The sequence below is a fragment of the Acipenser ruthenus genome, chromosome 25 (genome assembly GCF_902713425.1).
Source record: "Acipenser ruthenus chromosome 25, fAciRut3.2 maternal haplotype, whole genome shotgun sequence".
NCBI lineage: Eukaryota > Metazoa > Chordata > Actinopteri > Acipenseriformes > Acipenseridae > Acipenser > Acipenser ruthenus.
This window is the reverse complement of record NC_081213.1, coordinates 12970795-12976728: the sequence shown is the minus strand read 5'-3', so window position 1 is coordinate 12976728 and position 5934 is coordinate 12970795.

Here is a 5934-nt window from a genome sequence, read left to right as displayed (position 1 = left end):
TGCTTCAACTGCAGCCTCCATTCACTGTTGGCCGGGTGCTGTAACAGCTCATTGCATATTAAAGGTTACAGGACTTATTCAGCATGTTGTCTGTGCTGGGCACAACTAACCTGTTAGTGCTCTGAGACAGATCTGCCTTTTGCATCGTGTACATTCTAGTTAATGCACTTTATGGAAATGGGCCATGTAGGAAGTTGTAATAATCTCTACCTACCAAATCCAGTGCTCGGTCACCAATACCCTTTCTCAGTATTTCTTAGTCTCGGCTGACTGTAGAATGACTCTGTATTTATATTTCTTGCCTTTTTATGAACAGCACCACTGTGCCCCCCACACCCTGTATTGACAGTACCCTGTATCCATCCTGCTTCTCCAGCTGCCCTGTCTGAACTCCTACGACAGATACTGCAGTAACCAGGTGGCGGCCAAGGCTCTGCTGGACCACAAGAAGCAGGACCACCGCGTGCATGACTTCCTGCAGCGCTGCCTCGAGTCGCCCTTCAGCCGCAAGCTGGACCTCTGGAACTTCCTGGACATCCCGCGCAGCCGGCTGGTGAAGTACCCGCTGCTGCTCCGAGAGATCCTGAAGCACACAGCCAACGAGCACACAGACCAGCAGCACCTGGACGAGGCGGTGAGGCTCCCTCTTCTAGAGTGTGAGAGCAGGGAGGCTGACTGAGAGCAGGGCCTCCCAGCCTCAAGGGAGTGGGCCTTCACTTCCTTCACCGCCTCCAGTATTTCCAGATAGATTAAATAACTGACAGCTCTTTGTGCTTCTTTTCTGAGTTTCCTTCGCATTGGATGCTAATTAGGACTCTTCCTTCGTCAGTGCGGGTTCGTCAGACTCATTTGTGCCAGTCTGCCATCCTCACTGGGGCTGAGCTGATTCAGACTGGTTTGGTAACGGACAGTCTGCTGCCAATGGAATGAAACTTGATGTCTTTGTCATTCTTCTCAATGTCTTTGTCATTCTTCTTTTTGTAAATATGGTTCCTGCGTGTAGAAGAGGAGGCTCACTGAACCTTCAGTTGTTTTGAGCTGTGTGGGGAATTGCTGCGGTGAGGGGAACACATTATTTCACATTCCAAACTGGGGAGAAAATAGGGGGTAAAATAATTCAACACACTAAATGTATTTTTTAAAAAAGTGCTAGCAAAGGAATGTTGATGTACAATACAATGGTAATTAAAAATGAATGATAAAAACAAACAATAACATATATTTTTAAAACATACTTGATTTGCCCAGGAGTTCCATTTTCAAATTAAGAAAGCAAGCTACTTTCTGAGCTCGCTGTACTTCCTTGTAAACGGTGTGCAACTTTATTACTAGAAACTGCCAGCAGCATACACTCCTCAAAGAGCAAAATGCAGTTTTTAAAGTAAGGGGGTGCCCTTTTTTTCTCAGCGGAAGAATATGAAACATAAAAATATGACTAAGAAATAACACATATAAACCCATGGAGTATCGGCATTAACACATAACAGAAACAATAACCCCATCAGTTTGCCATGACTGACTTCAATGTGTGATGATGAAACGCCTTCTTTACCATCTCAGTAGCACAAGTCCCCTATTGCCTTGCTCTTGATATTTTGTTTCCCAGATTTCACAGTTCACTTCCTTCCTGTGTGACAGTAAAAAATGCCCCACCTGCGCCTCACACTCACGTTCTGTGCTTCCCACATGAATCTTTGTGGAGTCAGGAGGTCCTATTACTTGTGGCACACAACAGAAGTGAATTCATAAAAGGAAACCAAATCCAGTGTAGAGAGCCCTCTGTGTCTAATCTGAATGTGTAGTAAAAGCAGTCCTCCTTTATATTTCGATAGCTGTCTCATAGATCATGCTTTAGTCACAGGGTTTGTGTACAGAGCTTCAAGGATGCCTAGTCAGCTTGCTGAGAACTGAAGATGGTTCTGAACTAAAGATGAGTCTGTTTAATTGTATAACAGGAGAACGCATGCTTGATTTAGAAAGTAATAAAGTCCAGCTGAGATGTACTGGGAGCAGGGTGTCTAGTGTCCCATTGCTCTGCATCATTGCATACGCACTACATTTTAAATGTATATCCTCGTACCTGATCATTTCTAGTGTGCCATTGCTCTGCATCATTGCATACGCACTACATTTTAAATGTATATCCTCGTACCTGATCATTTCTAGTGTGCCATTGCTCTGCATCATTGCATACGCACTACATTTTAAATGTATATCCTCGTACCTGATCATTTCTAGTGTCCCATTGCTTTGCAGCATTGCATGCGCACTACATTTTAAAATGAATCCAATTTGATTTGAAACATGGTTTGTCTACCACAATCTGCCTAATTATTACTTAAGGGGCAATATAGCAATTCAAAACCAACACAGCATGGAAGTATAGCCCTGAATCGCCTTGCATTTCTCAAGGCTCTATGAATGATGAGCTGATATTGGGAGGTGGAGAGTCACGCTGTGAATGAACGCCAATGTAAGGATGTCATTTTAAAGTGAAGTGAACTCTTTTACAGGATTAAAATAATATGAAGAAATGCTTCAGTACCTTAATTAGTGCTTATAACTGGAGAACACTGCCCTCTGCTGGTTACAAACTGAACACTGATGCCTGTTTCTTGTTCATTGCAGAATGATACTGTTAAAATACTACTGAAATATTACTATTGCATTTGTTCAACCCATAAAGCAATATACAAGATAATCTTATTTTTGTAAAAACATACTGACACAAAACTCTTGAACAAGCTCATCATTATATGAAGAGTTTACTTTTAGATAATATTATTATAATATCGTACAGCATCATGCTTCAATTACGACATTACAGATATCAGTCAGTATACTGGGTTCACAACCAGCAGAGGGCAGTGTTTAACCATGTAGGTTTCATTATAACTAGAAAAATAACCTATTTTAGTGCTGGCCTGCAACACTCACTACGTGCTTTCATTCAGGCTGAAGTTTCCTCAGCTCCCGTTTCTATACAGCATGGGTCACGGTACAGTACAGGCATTCAGCATGTGGATTCATACCTGCATCACTACTGTACAGTACAGGCATTCAGCATGTGGATTCATACCTGCATCACTACTGTACAGTACAGGCATTCAGCATGTGGATTCATACCTGCATCGCTACTGTACAGTACAGGCATTCAGCATGTGGATTGATACCTGCATCACTACTGTACAGTACAGGCATTCAGCATGTGGATTCATACCTGCATCACTACTGTACAGTACAGGCATTCAGCATGTGGATTCATACCTGCATCGCTACTGTACAGTACAGGCATTCAGCATGTGGATTTCATACCATCACCCACGCTGTATAGAAACGGGAGATGAGGAAACTTCACACTGAATGGTCAACATGTTTTAATCTGTAGTTTGTAGTAAAGTCTGATCAAGTCACTAAATGAGGATATTTAAGTAATGGGATGATTGTTTAATTATTGTTAAATTACTTTACTATGTTGACTCTAAACTGACTCTTTTGGCTGTAGGAGTAAGTTAAGGGGAAGCAGACAAGTTTTGCAAAACCGGGTCTCTCATAGAGATGTTAGTCTTGAAATCCCAGTGTATGAGCGCATGAGAGTGGCGTGTGACAGGGCTCCACCTACACGCGTCAACACATGGCACACACCCTGCTCCCAGTACATCTCAGCTGGACTTTATTACTTTCTAAATCAAGCATGCATTCTTCTGTTATTGTTTATGTATTTCTTAACAGATGCCCTTATCCAGGGTGACTTACATTGTTACAAAATAGCACAATACAAAGTATCACATTACAGAATATCACATTGGAAAATATCACATTGGAAAATATCACATTACAAAGTATCACATTACAGAATATCACATTGGAAAATATCACATTACAGATAAGAGCAGCTATAAAGTACAATAAAATCATAGAAAATAAGATCAACTTCAAATAAGAGCAAAATGAAGAATACAGTAAATATTACATTTAAGAGCGAGTTTGACTAAGAGCAGTTAAACTAATAGTAAAAATATTTGCTTATAAGAGTAAAGTCTGTTAAGAGCACATAGTAAATACGATCGATGGATGAGAACGATTTCAAATAAGAGCAATTACAAAAAACGTGAATACAGATACCTATAAAAGTAAAATCAAATATATAATACAGGAAGTAATTAAGAGCAGTAGTAGAATACAGCATAGTGTGGAGCAGTTCAGTGCAAGTGCAAGCTGATGTAAGTACTGATACAAATGGGTGCCATATAGTCCAGTATAATCAAGAGTTGTGAGGTTTACAGATGCTGTCTGAACAGGTGTGTCTTGAGGAGGCACCAGAAGCTGGTCAGGGACTGAGCAGTCCTGATATCCGTGGGTAGGTCATTCCACCACTGAGGGGCAAGGGAGGAGAAGGAGCGGGCTCTGGAAGCGGGGGAGCAGAGGGAGGAGTATAGCTAATCTGCCAGTGATGGGGGAGCGGAGGGGGCAAGAGGGGGTGTAGGGAGAAATGATAGTCTGGAGGGTGCAGAAAGGTCAAGGCAGCGATAGGCGAGAGCAAAAGTTTTGAATTGGAAGCGAGCAGCGATAGGGAGCCAGTGCAGAATAATAGAATACCCAGTAAGTCGGGCATATAACATTGTCTGTTTCTCTATTTCTTTCAGATGCACAATTTCTTTAAGCAAAGATGTCCAAATTAAGATCAGTCATATATATGATAGTGCCTAAGCTGGCTGACTGCAGGGACACCCTTCCCAGGTACCTGCTCTGCTGTGTGGAGTGCTGCTGTTATTCTAAAAAGCAGTATACAGGAATGTCCATCTACATAGCTTCTGGCAAACCCAAACAGTCCTAATGCATACAAGACTGAGGGAAACCTGCTGTAGAGCCCTAACAGCCTTCGTAATGGTGCTGTAAGCAGTCACCAAGATAGCAACGAGATACAGTAGAGACTGCAAGCATCTCGGTCAATGCAAAGCTGCTGTGTTCGTGTTTCTGCAAAAAAAAGACAGGAAAAACACACAAGAGAAAGAACTTTCTCACAGAAAACAGTAATCACACAATTACAGTTCAAATAATAATAAAATAGTTTACAAAACCAAACTTTTATTTTAAACTCCAGTCGGAGCTAAGCAGCCTGTGAAGAGAGCAGAAGTCAGCCGACTCAAGCGGCTTGGTCCCTGGGAAGGGGCGACAGGACCTGCTGGCTTCACGCTGAGCACTATGTGCAAAAAGTATGTGTAATTAGTAAACTAATACAACATCCAAAGATGATCGCATTTAATAGTGTAATACACATGCCTGCGACACAGGCACTAGCGCGCAGCTTTGGTATATCTATTCAGGTTTCGGGGTCTTTAGGAGGTAAACACCCATTTGGTTACACTTCGTACAGGAAAGGGAGCAGCATTTTTATGTTTAATAGAAGTTCCTGATTACAGTCTTTGTTTTTTGTGATTCATAATTAGTTGATATGTTGCGTGTAGGGTGTCTCCTCTTAGAGATTATTTTGCACAGTTTAGTAGACCAAACCCAAACTGCAGGAGAGGAAATCTGTTATATCATTAAGAGACACCCTACACACAACGTATTGACTTACAATATGGTGACTTTTTCACACTGTAGATGTAGTTTAAACTCGTTTTCATTTCCTGTGCTGCAGGTCAGGCTAGTCCTGAGTCCTGCAGGCCTTGTCACAACACCGAATGAGTAAGAAACCCCTTTCAGCATGATTAGAGGGAGCTAGCTTTTAAAAGAGTGCGCTCCATTGTCATTGTATGCAGTGTACCCAGGCTCCTGGTGTCGATGGCAAACAGCTGGGCTTTGTGTGTGTCTGCAGTCAGAACGGCTGGAGGCTGCATGTAAAGAAAGGCTACACACAGCCCCAGACACCTCAGAGCTGTGGTGATGTGATCCAGCCAAATATACCCTTTGTCTACAGTGGAGAGCAGA